Here is a 15,529-nt window from a genome sequence, read left to right as displayed (position 1 = left end):
CTAATAAAGAGAATCTTAGAGGCATATTTGAACACTAAAATTGGGACCTAGTTCTCACTTACAGAATTATAAGTATATAATCATGTTTGGGGGAAAAATCAGATTCCACTTAAGCTACCTCTGAACAGGCCAAACCTCTGACTGGGTTGGACAAAATGGCAGTGTTTAAGACCATGTTTTGGGATCTATATAGTCAGTCTAGGATCAAGTCATGGTTCCTCCATTTATCAGCCAGAGAACATCAGGAGAGTAATTTCATCCTCGCAATCCTGTCTCCTCATCCCTAAAGCTGCAGATAGTAACAGGATCTGCTTCACACGGTTGTATGAGAACTAAATAAATGACACTTGCTTTTACTGTGCTTAGCACACAGCCTGTTTGTTAGTCAACGAATGCAAGTTGTTACTAGGTACCAGACATGCAGCCAGCCAGCCGCAGAAAATGGATCCAGAAAGGCATTTGCCTCTCCATCTAGAACACAAATATTTATTCTTTACATGAAAACAATATTTCCCTGTTTTATATGAAATTCTTCTTCCTGAGTAAACAACCATAAATCTCAAGTAGACACCTGGATCACAGGGGTTTACGGGGAGATCAAAGAGAACGCGTGGACAATGACGGGAAACAGCTTTGCACGATTCTTCTTAAAACTTTGCGACTGATGGGGGCTGCCCAGTGGGGGAATAACCCACAGAGTTTTGCTTCTTTCCCTGATTCCATCAATGTTAGCCACGTTATCCTTCCATTTCTTTATGATTATCATCTGTGGTGATTAAAAAAAATAAAAGCAGGGGCACGCCAGATGGGGCCCGGGTCGCGGGACTCTGGGCCCCAGGCAGAACTGCGAGTAGCACGCCAGACCCCTGGAGAAACCAGGCCCAGTAAGACGCTGGGTTCTGGGCGGGGATCGAGCACAGGGCACGCCAGCTGGGGCCTGGGTCGCGGGACTCTGGGTCCCGGCCGAACTGCGCATAGCACGCCAGACCCCTGGAGAAACCAGGCCCAGTAAGACGCTGGGTTCTGGGCGGGGGTCGCGGGCTGGGCACGCCGGATGGGGTCCGGGTCGCGGGACTCTGGGCCCCAGGCAGAACTGCGAGTAGCACGCCAGACCCCTGGAGAAACCAGGCCCAGTAAGATGCTGGGTTCTGGGCAGGGGTCGCACGCGGGGCATGCCAGCTGGGGCCCGGGTCGCGGGACTCTGGGCCCCAGGCCGAACTGCGAGTAGCACGCCAGACCCCTGGAGAAACCGGGCCCAGAACAGAAAAAGATAAAGAAAAATATCGGAGAGGTGGTAAGAAAGCCGTTATGGATGCCAGGACACTGGAGATGCAGACAAAACTTATCTAAATGCACTGGAACTTATGGAAAAATTCGCCGTGAAAGAGGACTGCTATTTCTCTATATTGTTAAGAATCTCAGACATCACATATAAGGAGAGAGTTTAGCGGAGACCAAGGAGAAATGCGGTGTTGAAAGAGTTCTCCGCGATGGTGATAGAGACTTGTATTCAGGAGAAGCAGAAACCGGATCTTACCAACTTTATTTTTTTGGAGAAATTACACCAAATGTCAAATGCTACCATCACGCATGCTTAGGAACACTGGACAACATTCAGAGTGGAAAAAGAGCCTGGGAAGGATTTGAAACGGTGGAGGCAGTGGCAATGCCAGTGGCCAATATTTGGGGGAGGCAGAGATCTGATACATTACAACTGGAACCTTTGAAATAATAACCACAGAGACAGTGATCGGAACCTGCGGAGGGGTTAGGCGGGCGCCGGGGCCAGTGGCCGACATCGGAGCTTGCTGTGAGGCAAGGCCACTACTGAGGCCTCCGTGGCCGGGATTGGAACCTGCAGAGGGGTTAGACCGATGCTGGGGCCAGCGAGGCCGGCATTGGAGCCTGCCATGATGCAAGGCTTGTGCTAGGGCCTCCGAGGTCGGGTCCAGAACTTGCTGAGGGGTTAGGCCAGTGCTGGGGTCAGTGAGGCCGGCATCGGAGTCTGCCGTGAGGCAAGGCCAGTGTTGGGGCCCCCGAGGACGGGACCGGAGCCTGCCGAGGGGTTAGGCCGGTGCTGGGGCCAGCGAGGCCGGCATCAGAGCCTGCCATGAGGCAAGGCCGGTACTTGGGCCTCCGAGGCCAGGATAAGAGCCTGCCGAGGGGTTAGGCTGGTGCTGGGGCCAGCGAGGCCGGCATCGGAGCCTGCCATGAGGCATGACCAGTGCTGGGGCCTCCGAGGCTGGGATCGGAGCCTGCTGAGGGTTTAGGCCGGTGCTGGGGCCAGTGAGGCTGGCATTGGAGCCTGCCTTGAGGCAAGGCCAGTACTGGGGCCTCCGAGGCCAGGATAAGAGCCTGCCGAGGGGTTAGGCCGGTGCTGGGGCCAGTGAGGCCGGCATCGGAGACTGCCTTGAGGCAACGCCGGTACTGGGGCCTCAAGGCCAGGATAAGAGCCTGCTGAGGGGTTAGGCCGGTGCTGGGGCCAGCGAGGCCGGCATCGGAGCCTGCCTTGAGGCAAGGCCGGTACTGGGGCCTCCGAGGCCAGGATAAGAGCCTGCCGAGGGGTTAGGCCGGTGCTGGGGCCAGCAAGGCCGGCATCGGAGCCTGCCTTGAGGCAAGGCCGGTACTGGGGTCTCTGAGGCCAGGATAAGAGCCTGCCGAGGGGTTAGGCCAGTGCTGGGGCCAGCAAGGCCGGCATCGGAGCCTGCCTTGAGGCATGACCAGTGCTGGGGCCTCCGAGGCCGGGATCGGAGCCTGCCGAGGGGTTAGGCCGGTGCTGGGGCCAGCGAGACCGGCATCGGAGCCTGCCGTGAGGCAAGGCCGGTACTGGGGCCTCCGAGGCCAGGATAAGAGCCTGCTGAGGGGTTAGGCCGGTGCTGGGGCCAGCAAGGCCGGCATCGGAGCCTGCCTTGATGCATGACCAGTGCTGGGGCCTCCAAATCCGGGATAGGAGCCTGCCAAGGGGTTAGGCCGGTACTGGGGCCAGCGAGGCCAGCATCGGAGCCTGCCTTGAGGCAAGGCTGGCACTGGGGCCTCTGAGGCCGGGATCGGAGCCTGCCGAGGGGTTAGGCCGCTGCTGGGGCCAGTGAGGCTGGCATCGGAGCCTGCCGTGAGGCAAGGCCGGTACTGGGGCCTCCGAGGCCAGGATAAGAGCCTGCCGAGGGGTTAGGCCGGTGCTGGGGCCAGCGAGGCCGGCATCGGAGACTGCCTTGAGGCAAGGCCAGTACTGGGGCCTCAAGGCCAGGATAAGAGCCTGCTGAGGGGTTAGGCCGGTGCTGGGGCCAGCGAGGCCGGCATCGGAGCCTGCCTTGAGGCAAGGCCGGTACTGGGGCCTCTGAGGCCAGGATAAGAGCCTGCCGAGGGGTTAGGCCGGTGCTGGGACCAGCAAGGCCGGCATCGGAGCCTGCCTTGAGGCAAGGCCAGTACTGGGGCCTCAAGGCCAGGATAAGAGCCTGCTGAGGGGTTAGGCCGGTGCTGGGGCCAGCGAGGCCGGCATCAGAGCCTGCCTTGAGGCAAGGCCGGTACTGGGGCCTCCGAGGCCAGGATAAGAGCCTGCCGAGGGGTTAGGCCGGTGCTGGAGCCAGCGAGGCCGGCATAGGAGCCTGCCTTGAGGCAAGGCCGGTACTGGGGCCTCTGAGGCCAGGATGAGAGCCTGCCGAGGGGTTAGGCCGGTGCTGGGGCCAGCGAGGCCGGCATCGGAGCCTGCCTTGAGGCAAGGCTGGCACTGGGGCCTCTGAGGCCGGGATCGGAGCCTGCCGAGGGGTTAGGCCGCTGCTGGGGCCAGTGAGGCCGGCATCGGAGCCTGCCGTGAGGCAAGGCCGGTACTGGGGCCTCCGAGGCCAGGATAAGAGCCTGCCGAGGGGTTAGGCCGGTGCTGGGGCCAGCGAGGCCGGCATAGGAGCCTGCCTTGAGGCAAGGCCAGTACTGGGGCCTCTGAGGCCAGGATGAGAGCCTGCCGAGGGGTTAGGCCGGTGCTGGGGCCAGCGAGGCCGGCATCGGAGCCTGCTTTGAGGCATGACCAGTGCTGGGGCCTCCGAGGCCGGGATCAGAGCCTGCCGAGGGGTTAGGCTGGTGCTGGGGCCAACGAGGCCTGCATTGGAGCCTGCCATGAGGCTAGGCCGGTGCTGGGGCCTCCGAGGCCGGGATTGGAATCCTGCCAAGGGGTTAGACCGGTGCAGGGGCCAATGGCCAGCATCGGAGCCAGGCGTGAGGCAAGTTCACTCCTGCGGCCTCCAAGGTCGGGACCAAAGCCAGCTTAGGGGTTAGACCGGTGCAGGGGCCAGCGAGACCAGAACTGGGGCCTCCCATGAGGCAAGGCCGCTGCTTGAGCCAGCGAGGTCTGGATCAGTCCACTGAGTAGCCAGGCCACTACTGGGACCATCAAGAGTGGGATTGGTACTTGCAACGCAGCATGCACAGAGAAATATCGCAGAAAATATAAATCAGACGCTTCTCTTAATCAGCAATAACTAGGAGGAAAAGGGCAACAGGAAGAGGTTGAGCTATAGAAAGGGCCCTATAGTGAAGCAACTAATGTGACCAATCAGAGGGTATGTAATACTGGAGGACGGAGCCTCTTTAAAACGCAGGAGGTACATAAACAAATGTATCAAAGTTAATCACCAAAGAAGCGTGGGATGGAGGGATGGGGAGGGAATGGGATGGGGGCTGGATGAGGGCTAATTGGATGATGTGTGCTTGTATATCCTCTCAAGTCTTGTACTCCAATGTGATTGATATATGACTACAATGCACCAATTTAAAAAATAAATTAATTAAAAAAAATAAAATAAAAGCAAAAACAAAATAGGAGATGCAGGCAGTGGTACAAAACGCGACACAGAGAAGCCGTGCGAGGAGCTGCGGGGTCATACCACTTTATTCTCAGGGAGGTGGATGCAGATGGCTACAGATGCAGATGGCTCTGCTGTTGAGGATGACATCACAAAACGCCTTCTTTTTAAGCACCGAGTGACACTGGCAACATACTCTTCCACGCTACCAAGAACTCTCCGTGTTATCCATCCCACACGTTGTCTGTGTTAGAGCCCCCTTCCTCTTGGTATCCGGAAGACACAACTTCTCCCTCTCTGTTCTAACTTAACTGACCTTGCCACAGTCGGTAACTGTGACCTGGAATGTCTTACTGCCATATTCAAACCAGCTGAGCTAATCGGTTTAAATAGTCTTAGGAATGATGCAGGGGCCCCCACCTCTAGAATAACATCATCCTATTGCTAAAAGGGCCTGTGGGGAATTGACAAGGACATAGCCATATTATTGACATGCAAATGGTGAAGAAAATCTGTTCCAGCAGGCCATATTCTAAGTATAAACACCAGAAGAGCTTATAAATACACAAGAGAGATAGTCAGGCTGTTAGCATTATCTCAGAGCGCTAGCAAAGCTCGCCAACCACTTTAGTGTCTACAGAGGACTTGGGCGAAATTCTATGGCCCTTGACTTCAGATGTCTTCCTTATGCTAATTTTGTAGATAGCTACTTCTGTCTAACATTTGAATGATCAAACCAAGGACAATATAAAAGTTCTATTTGAATTGTAATCATTTCTTTGTGCTGCTCTTGGTTAGGAAGCCACAGACTGATCTCTTAGCTTCCTCAAGAGCTTTGAATAACCTCTTTCTCAGTAGATTACCAGTAAACATGCAACCCACTACCTCCTCCAAGTTCAAGTTCAGTGTAAAGTTCAGATCTGAAGGCTTTAGAACAATGCTCAAAGTCAGTCCATCGTTATCCTTTATCCTTAGTTAAAAATGTAGCTTTTTTTAATTTTAAAGAGTTCCTTTAGCTTGCAGATTAGGGTGGCTCCTTAGCCCCAATAGGAAAGGAATGAAAGTTGAATCCCTCTACAAGTTCTCTGAAAACCACCTGCACTGCTGCAGTGGGAGAAAAGTTGAGCCACAGCACCATCTGCAGGCCTTCTGGTGTATTGCACATGAGAGGTAGCACATGGAGAAACAGCTGAAATCAACCTTCAGGCCCCTACAGTGATTTCAGTAAATTATACCTAACACGTGAGAGCGTGAGGGTGGCCTTTGAGAAACTTCCAGGATGGTGAGAGGTACCAAGTATTTAAACCCACAGGTGTGGTACATACCCAGGAACACTAAATGCTAGCGAGAACAAGCAGGTGGTGTTAAAGGGGAAAAGACATTTTAAAAAAGCATTGTAAGTAACATCATGGGAACTCTGCCTATAGACTACTAAGAGAAAAATAAAATGGAGTATAAACAATGGTTATAAGACCATAGAAGGGAGTATGGAAAAGTGAACAAAGGGAGATATAATGATGGCAACTGATGTGCTTGGTTGATTTTCTAATCTCACATATTATAAGTGTGAAAAGTGAGGAAAATAGACAATAATTTATTGTCATCGCTTGCGTGAAATTATACTAGGTACACAAAAGGGATTAATCCCAATTGTCCTAAATCTTCTTGTAGTACACACACACACACACACACACACACACTATTCTTCCACATGGAAAGAAGCCAAGTATATCCAACTGAGCTTTCCTCTTCCGAACATGCCCTGAGCAGCAGGGCACTGGATGGGGTCCCCCGATCAAAGCACAAAGAAGAATTTTAATCCAGCATCACCAATGAACAGGAGTTTACTCAGAGGTAAAAATGCCCCTGAGTTCAATCTCAAGTACCACACACACACACACAAAAAAAAAAAAGTTAAAAGTTAAAAAAGTAAAAAGTAAAAAAATTAAAAGTTAAAAAAATTCTTGTTATGATTTTCCTATTTTGTTTTGGCTCTGGGGATTGAACCCAGGGGCATTCTACCTTCAAGCTACACCCCGCAGCCCTTTTTATTTTTTATTTTGAAACAATCTTCCTAAGTTTCTGAGGCTGATCTCAAACCTTCGACCTTCCTATCTCAGCCTCCCAAGTATTGGGTATACAGCCATCCTGCCGCACCCAGCTGGTTATAATTTTTGACCAAAAAATGTTCTTCATATTTTCAAAACTTCCTTAACTCTTAAAAAAAAAAGTAAAGTTTTTGGCTATGACTTCTGGGCCACAGCTGAGGGAGGACTGTGAGTCAGGACAGTGTCCCAGAGACACCTTCCCATCCCGCAAGAATCACAAAAGGGGCTAGAAGCAACCACTGAGGCCCCATCTTGCGCTGTCTCCCTATTTAACCCCACCTGGTCCTTGTCTTTTATAGTAATCAGGTGGCGCATGCTGGGCCTCATGGTGCTGCCCCCCCTCACCTGTGTGTTTGCGACATATCAGGCCCCACACGTGAGCAAATCGATCAGTGATAAGACAAACTCAAAGGATTAACGATCTCTGCTCTTGAAAAGCATCTCGTGACTGGCAGTCAGGATGAAGTGTGTGTTCTATGGCCATAAGCCCACGCCTGTGAGACTGTGCTGCCAGTGCGCAGGCAGCCACCTCTGGATAAGCCACCCCTGGATCAGCCTCCTGGCAAGGTGGACCTTGGGAGACTGTCCTGCGTGTCTTCCTTTAACCCAGCTTTTGGAAGAAAGCCACCTTCCTTGCTCAGCACCTTGTCTTTTGACAACTGTTTGGCATGTGTCAGGCAGATGGACCAGGGGCCAGCGGCCACCCAAGAGGATCACCATTCATGGTGAGCCGGCCCTGCGGCGGGGCACCTTCTAGGTTGTTTCCAGCAGCTTCGGGACCTTTTTGTTCCAGAGGTCCCCTTGCCTCCCTCAGGTGCAGCGCAGGCCGCCAGGGTGCCCTCCTGACAGAAGGGGTAGGTAACGTACAGTAGGAACTCCCTCTCCTCCATTTGAGGCTTTTGATGTTTGAAACTGGGCGCCCTTAGGCAGATGACACAGACTTTGGGCCTGGTTTTGTGTCTGTGGCGCCATTTGGGTGTATTGGTGAGTGGGCGGTGGAGCGATGGCAGGAGCCCTGTGAGGTTCCCCTTGGCGTAAGGTGGAAAGCGAGGCCCCCAACCCAGCTTCTCTGCTGCATCAACTACAGGAGCAGGAGAAGGAAGACCTCCACAACCAGGGAACTCAGAGGAAGGAGAAGCAAAGATGCATGACAGGAAATGTCATGGTCACTTGCTTGTCAGTGGAAATGTGTGAGTAACTTACGTTATGTGCCACTAATCAATTTCCCAGAACACCATTTTCATCTACTTTACTCCCTTTCTCTCTGGAATCTGTGATGAGCTCTAAGATATTTGCTTTAGCCTCATGAATCTACCAAACGCACCTACTCTGAGTACCCACTGATTATCATTTCTGCTCTAAAAAGAATAAATAAGGCTGGTTCCTACCCTATAGAGCTGACACCAGCCAAGTAAAGTAGCACACCCCTGTATTTCTTGAGAAGCTGAGACAGGAGGATCTCAGATTCAGGGCCAGCCTCAGCAACTAGTGAGACTCTGTTTCAAAATAAAACATAAAAGCCAGGTGTGTTGGCACGCTTATAATCCCAGCATTTGGGAGGCTGAGACAGGAGGATTGCGGTTCGTGGACAGTCTCAGCTACTTAGTGAGACCCTTTGCAACTCAGTGAGACCCTGTTTCAAAATAAAGGATAAAAATAGGACTGGGGGTGTATGTCAGAGGTAGAATGTCCCTGGGTTCCATCCACAGTCCCCCCCCCAAAAAAAAAAAACATGAAGAGGGCTATGGGTGTAGCTCAGAGGTAGAATGCTCCTGGGTTTAATCTCCAGTCCCCTACACATACACACACACACACACACACACACACACACACACACACATACACGACTGTCACCTGTAACTAATAAGACATTGATGTACGAAACTATCGATGAAGAAAATAACCACACTGATATATTGTACAGTGTAGTCAAAACAGGACAGTGTATAACATGATATACATTCAAAATACTTTAAAAATAAGACATTTTCAAAATTATTTCATTTATTTTAAATTCATAACATACTTAAGGTATGCTCCTTCTCATATCCAGAAAACCTAAAAGATATAAAATTTTGGATATACACAAGCTCTAAGTTAGGGAGAGGTAGCTCTGCTTATAAATCCTCACCTTAAAAGAGGATTTTTCAGATGAGCTTAATGGTGCATATTTGTAATCCCAGTACTTACTTAGAAAAGCCTGCAGCAATTTAGCAAGATCCTGTTTCAAAATAAAAATAAAAAGGGCTGAGGATGTATCCCAGGGGTAGAACGCCCCAAGGTTCAATCCCCAGTACAAAAAAGAAAAAGAAATCTTCTTTTCTTTTATTTTAATTTCTCATAGGATAGAGTTTTTTTTTTTGGGGGGGGGGGTTGTTGTTCTTCTTCTTCATTTTGAAACAAGGTCTTGGCTAAATTGCTGGAACTGGCCTCAAATCTGTAATCCTCCTGTCTCAGCCTCTCAAGTACTGGGATTACAAGGGTGCGCTACCAGACTCAGCTTCATGGGTCATTTGAAAGCAAGCTGTAATAATGAAGAGCACACACTCCACAGCTGGACAGCAAGGACCCACAGCTTTACACTCAGCTGGTTTCTGGCTGTGTGATTTTGGGCAAGTGATTCAACATCTCTGCATTCTAGTGACCTCATTTGGAAAAAGAAAACAGTAGTACTTCCCCACAGGCAGGTTGCATAAAGGATAAGAGCTAGTATAATTCACGTTCTTGGCGCTCTGGCTGGTCTCCACTCACTGAAGAAAGTGAGAACGGCACTGTCAGGTCCAGGAGAGGGGAGACATCTGAACCAGGGAGATGATCTGGTCTAAGTAGAAGTTTATTTTCCCTAGATAAATTAATCTTTGCATGACATTTTGAAAACAAATATAAGTTATTCCTTTGAAAGATGGAGGAGAGAGAAATCACAAATGCTATTATTTAGGAACATAAATTCCTCCTTTTGTCTTAGAGGAATTTGACTTTTTGAGACTGACTGGTCTCGTGTAGCATAATGAGACCAAAAGCAGAAAACACTTCCTCTCTGGCATCAACTTGATGGCAGAATCTTCCTGCCCCCTCCAGAGTCAATTCCAACCAGCTAGAAAGAGAAGAAAGTTCCCACAGCAGGCAGATCACTTCTTCTAGTTAAGCAGAAGGCATTTTCCCGTCAGTGTTGAAGGTAGGTAGGTTCCAGTTGATGCTGGAATAGAACTTCTGTCAAATTCCATGCACAGAAAGCCATGTTTCTTTCCAATGTTAGCAATGAACACACCGTTGAAAAAAATGATCATAATTATTTTTTTCATTAAAATTACAGCCATGTGAAGCCAAATGTAAATATGAATTTAGGAAAAACCCAAGCCAAATTAAATATCAACTCAGAAAAGCTTTTCATGTTGTGACTTTTGTCTGGCCTAACAGAGTTTTAAAATGGTGGCCCAAATCATTCTTTCTGCATAAATAGTGTAGGTAGAGTCCAAAATGAATGTTTTCACCTATTTTCTGAATAATATTGGTTAAAATACAATTTATTCTGGATTTTTATTTTAGTACCTAATGTTTCTAACTTTTCCTTTGTGTGTTTGTCCTTGAAATGGCTAGGAGTTATATCTGTTTTTAACATATTTTATTCAAATATAATAAATAAAAATATAGGAAACTGTGCTTATCAGAACTATATAGCGATGGATTTTTACAAAGTGATCACAACTTCGAAATTGGCACCCAGATCAGAATATTGAACTTTCCAGCACCTCAGAAGCCCATTTCATGGCTCCACTCAATCAACACTCATCTCCTAAGAGTAACCTCTACACTGACTTTTAACTATACAGTTTAATATATCGGTTGCCTATCGCTGCCTAACAAACAACCTCTAAGTCGGGCTTTGTGGCATTCCCACCTGGTTTGGCTGCATAGGTAGCTGCGCTCCAGGCCCTGGGCTGAGGGGAAGCTCTTCTCTAGCAGACTGGCCGGGGCACGGGAATGGCGAGGGCAGAGGCTACGAGAACCAACAGAAATATGCAGGCGTCTTACTCCAGGTATCTGACAGAGCCACAGTCAGAGTGACACTGATAAACTGAGTCAGGAGAGTATAGACTCAGCTCCTGACTTTATTGAGAATTTTGATATTTATTCACCATGGATTTTCACATCAATTTTGATCTTTAAAAACATCACATTAGAATATTATTTTTCTTGATTACTGAGGTTTGTGATGCCCCCTAAATTTTATAAGTGGGTACGTGCCTCACTATAGTCCTGATCCCGCTGAAGAAATAGATTTCATATTTTTTTTATTAAAGAATCTACAATCACGTGGCAAAGAGTGGACCTTTCAGCAGAGATCAAGAATCAGAATTATTGTTGGCGGACTTGTAAATTAGGACAAACAATACTATGGAGACTCCTCAAAAAAAACTAGGACTGAAACCACCGTATAACCCAGTTTATCACTCCTCAAGAACTGAAGTCGGGGTTCTATAGTGACACGTGCCGATAGAAGCACAGCCCACAAGAGCCAAATTATGAAACCAATACAGGTGTCCATCGCAGATAAACGGACCAAGAAAATGTGGTGTATATACACACAACAGAACTTGACTCCACCAAAAAGAACAAAATTATGTCATCTGTAGGAGAATGGACAGAAGTGGAGAAGGTTATGCTGAGAGACCATTCCGTCTCATGAAGTCAAACGTGGTATGTTTCTTCTCATATGTGGAGGCTACAGAGAAAGCAGGGAACATAAGAGACTTTAAATAATGCAGGGCGGTGGCTGAAGTGGGCAGGGGAGGGAGAGGAAGGACTGGAAAAAAATATTTCAAGTAATAGTAGAAGAGAACAGGGTGGGGTATGGGGAGGAAGACACAAAGAACTCTTACGTGTACGTTTTTAGCACATTAGCACATTGAACTTCAATGCACCAATGAACTAATTTTTAAAATGAATCAGCATTACTAATGCAATTCAGTGATCGCAGTGAATTCTGTCCTTCTTTGCTGTAGAGTATACCATGTATTCCCTTGAGTCTCAACTCTTTCTCTTATCATGATGCGTGTGAATTATATTCACAGGGTTACATGCAAATCACCCATTCTCACTACCGTATACAATCTCGCTGTGAAGACACCACAGTGGGCATTCAGGTAGTCCTTATTTACAGCTATCACAAATTGTGCCGATCGGAGCAATCTAGTATAAGTGTGTTAAATGCACACGTATTTTTGTTGGGCATATACCTAGGAGTGGAATTGCTGGGTTCAAGGGCATGCGTCTGCTGAGTCTTAGTAAATAATGCCAGTTTTCCATCAACTAATTCCTTTAATTTTATTAAGGGCCTTGATACCTTAAAGTATAAGTCATACATTATGTTCTTAAAACGCTATTCTTGGCTTTTTGAGCCTCTAAATGATTTTATAAGTAACTTGTCGGTTTCTACAAAATAAGAAAACGGCTGCAATTTTTAATGGGGTTGATTTGAAACTATAGACTAACCTGGAGAGAACTGACTGGCGTCTTCACCAGATGCCTCTGTCTTCTTAAACTTTTCCCAGTGTCTCTTACCTTTGTGCACGTGAGTGTGTGGTACTCGGGATCGGACCTAGGGACGTTCTACAACATTCTACCTCTGAGCTACACCACCATTCCTTTTTTTTTTTTTTTTTTTTTCATTTTTAGTTTGAAACAGGTCTCACTAAGGTGCTGAGGCTGGCTGAAAACCTGTGATCCTCCTGTCTCAGCCTCCCAGGTGCTGGAATTACAAGCATGTGCCACTTGCCCAGCTGTTTCTTACCTTTGTATCTCTACTTTGAACAAAATAGGTAGACAATAATTAAATAAAATAAGAGGTCAGTAAGTGCATGATGGGTATAAGCTCCATCTGGCCGCGCTTTGCTCTCTTCTCCCCTCCTCTGGGCTCTTCCCTGAGTCAGGTAGAAGTCCCTTCCTGCCCTCTACCCCTTCTGCCTGACAAACTCATTTCAGTAGTAGGTTTCCCACTGTGCTCTGGTGTTAAGTCCCCACGTTGTACTTGATGAGCTATGCAGATACCCATAAACACCAGGGTGCTGAGTAGAGCCAGCCCAGCTTAAGGACATTTATGTTGGATTATTGAAAATGACCAGTCCAGCTTTTGTTGGGCTACTTTGTTTAAGTTTAGTAAAAAGGAAATATTAGTGTTCTAGTTTGTCAAACTGTCACATGGCAATCATATTTGTTTCTGTTTTTATTTGAAAAATATTCGTTTATGTTAAACCTCTTTAAAACAGGGATGTGATGTAGTTACATTGTCTGGTGTCATTCACAGCCCAGTTTCTAAGTTTAGAGAAAACCATGAACTGAACTTTAAAGCCTGTGCCTTCCCGTGCCACAAGGTGGCAGTTTACTATCAACACAAGCCTCTTGGCAAGGCCAGGCCTTGGCACACAGGGAGTCTGGGATTAAGGAGGCCTTTGGTGGAAAAATGAAGATCAAAACTGAGTCCTGAAGAAAATGAAGTCACAGGGAAAAGAGCATGCTAGAAATTTAAGAAACGCTGTCAGACATTACTTCATTGAAGGGTTAGCAAAAGCCAAATTAACTAAAGGCAGAAAATCAATAAGAAAAGGTGTGTGGGAGCAGAGAGATTAGACAGTACTGAGAGGCAGAAGGTTCTCCTGTTGACCTGAAGATCGAGAGCCCAGCCCCTCAGGCAGAGGAAGGAGGATAGGTGTGGGCTGTCAGCCTCAGTGGGCTGGCAGAACTCATATTTACATTGTACCAGTGTCAGAGCTATAAAACAAAGCATACCCAAAAAACTATAAACCCAGATGGGCATGGTAGCACACACCTGTAATCCCAGGACTTTGGAGGCTTCAAGGCCAGCCGCAGCAGAGGAGCAAGACCCTATTTTCTATGTAAAAAATAAAATAGGGATGGGGGTGTAGCTCAGAGGTAGGACGTCCTTGGGTTCAATCCCCAGCCCTCACAACTAAAAAGAAAAAAGAAAATCTAGGTTCCAGGTGTTTCATGGCTCCATCTTCAACAGACCACTCATTAGCCCTAAAAAAAAAAAAAAAAAAAAAAAAAAATTCAATAAAATTCAGTAGGGAGGCTGCAGCTGAAAGCATCAACATTCTATCAGTACTGGACTTTTTTATTTTTCGGTACTGAAATTTGAATCCAGGGGGATTATTCCTCTAAACTATACCCCAAGCCCTTTCATAAAAAAATTTTTTAAAGTCTCACTAAATTGCTAAAGCTGACCTCAAATCTGCAACCCTCCTGTCCCAGCCTCTCAAGTACTGAGATTCCAGACATGCGCCACCACGCCCAGCTGACTGGATTTATTTCTAATGCCACAATTCTCTCCTGCCTAGGGAAAGCGAGGCTCAGAGGAAGCCGAGGACAAAGTAGTTCCAAACCGCTTGACTAAGAAGAGCACTGAAGGGACAGGAGACCCAGAAGAGGCTGCCCTGCTGAAGTCCTGGTTGTTACAACATCCAGTCAGAAGCTTATGCTAGCATTTTGATTTTTGCGTTCTAAAACTCCAAGTGACTGAATCACCTCTCCTCTTTTATTTTCTGCTACTGACCCCAAAAAAACAACTAAGAACAAAGATACTTGAACCTAGACCAAGCTTCTAGATTCAGAGGCCACTGGTGGTGCCTGAGATTATAATCACCCAAGGGGCCAGTGAAAGGACAAAGTTTGACAACACCAGAGACCACCTTGTAGCCAAGAGATTTATTGGAGGGGACAGTATGAAAGGAAGAGAGAGAGAGAAAGAGAGAGAGAGAGACAGACAGACAGACAGACAGACAGAGGGGGAGAGAGAAAGAAGAATCCGGGAAGAGAGAGAGCATGTGCTGGGATCAGGGTTATATAGGGGCTTGGGGTTACAGATTGGGGGCCAATAGGATAGGAGAAATGCTCTTTGAACTAATTAGCTAGAGTCCCATGGGAGGGGGTCATGCGGCTAGGTAATTGGCTTGGGGCCAGCGGGGAATGTCCCTTTCACTGATTGGCCAAGGGCACCAGGAGGGGGCAAGTCTCCCAGGTAAGTGACCAGGTTTGGTCAGAGGGGGATGGCAGCTTAACTGGTCACCAGGGCCTTTCAGGAGACTTAGCTTATGGGTTGGGGGGGTGTCTGAAATAAGAACCTAATTCATCTAACAGCCAGTACTAAGAACATATGAGCTTCTTTACTCTCTTCCCTGACGGAGCGTGAGTCAGAAAGCAGGCTCACAAGCACAGAGAGAGAAAGGTTTAGTGAAGAGCTAACAAGGACTGACTGCATAACCCAGTGTGACGGTGCACGTCTATAATCGCAGTACTTGGGAGGCTGAGACAAGGGGATCACAGGTTCAAGGTCAGCCTCAGCAACTTAGCAAGCCCCTCAGCAATTTAGCAAGACGCTGTTTCAAAATTAAAATTAGATACATAGGGGTATAGCTTAGCAATAGAATGCCTCTAGGTTCAATCCCAGTACTTATAAAAATGAAAATCCCAGTACTTATAAAGCTGAGGGTATATCTCAGAGGTAGAATGCCTCGGGGGTCAATTCCCAGTATGGAAAAGTAAACATTTGAAAACCCCAACGCAGTAGGACTACATAGCTTCTCCCTCCCCCCAACCCCGCACCTCCCCATC

The sequence above is a fragment of the Muscardinus avellanarius genome (assembly GCF_963383645.1).
Source record: "Muscardinus avellanarius genome assembly, chromosome: 12".
NCBI lineage: Eukaryota > Metazoa > Chordata > Mammalia > Rodentia > Gliridae > Muscardinus > Muscardinus avellanarius.
The sequence above is the reverse complement of the archived record's forward strand: the minus strand, read 5'-3'. Positions refer to the sequence as shown.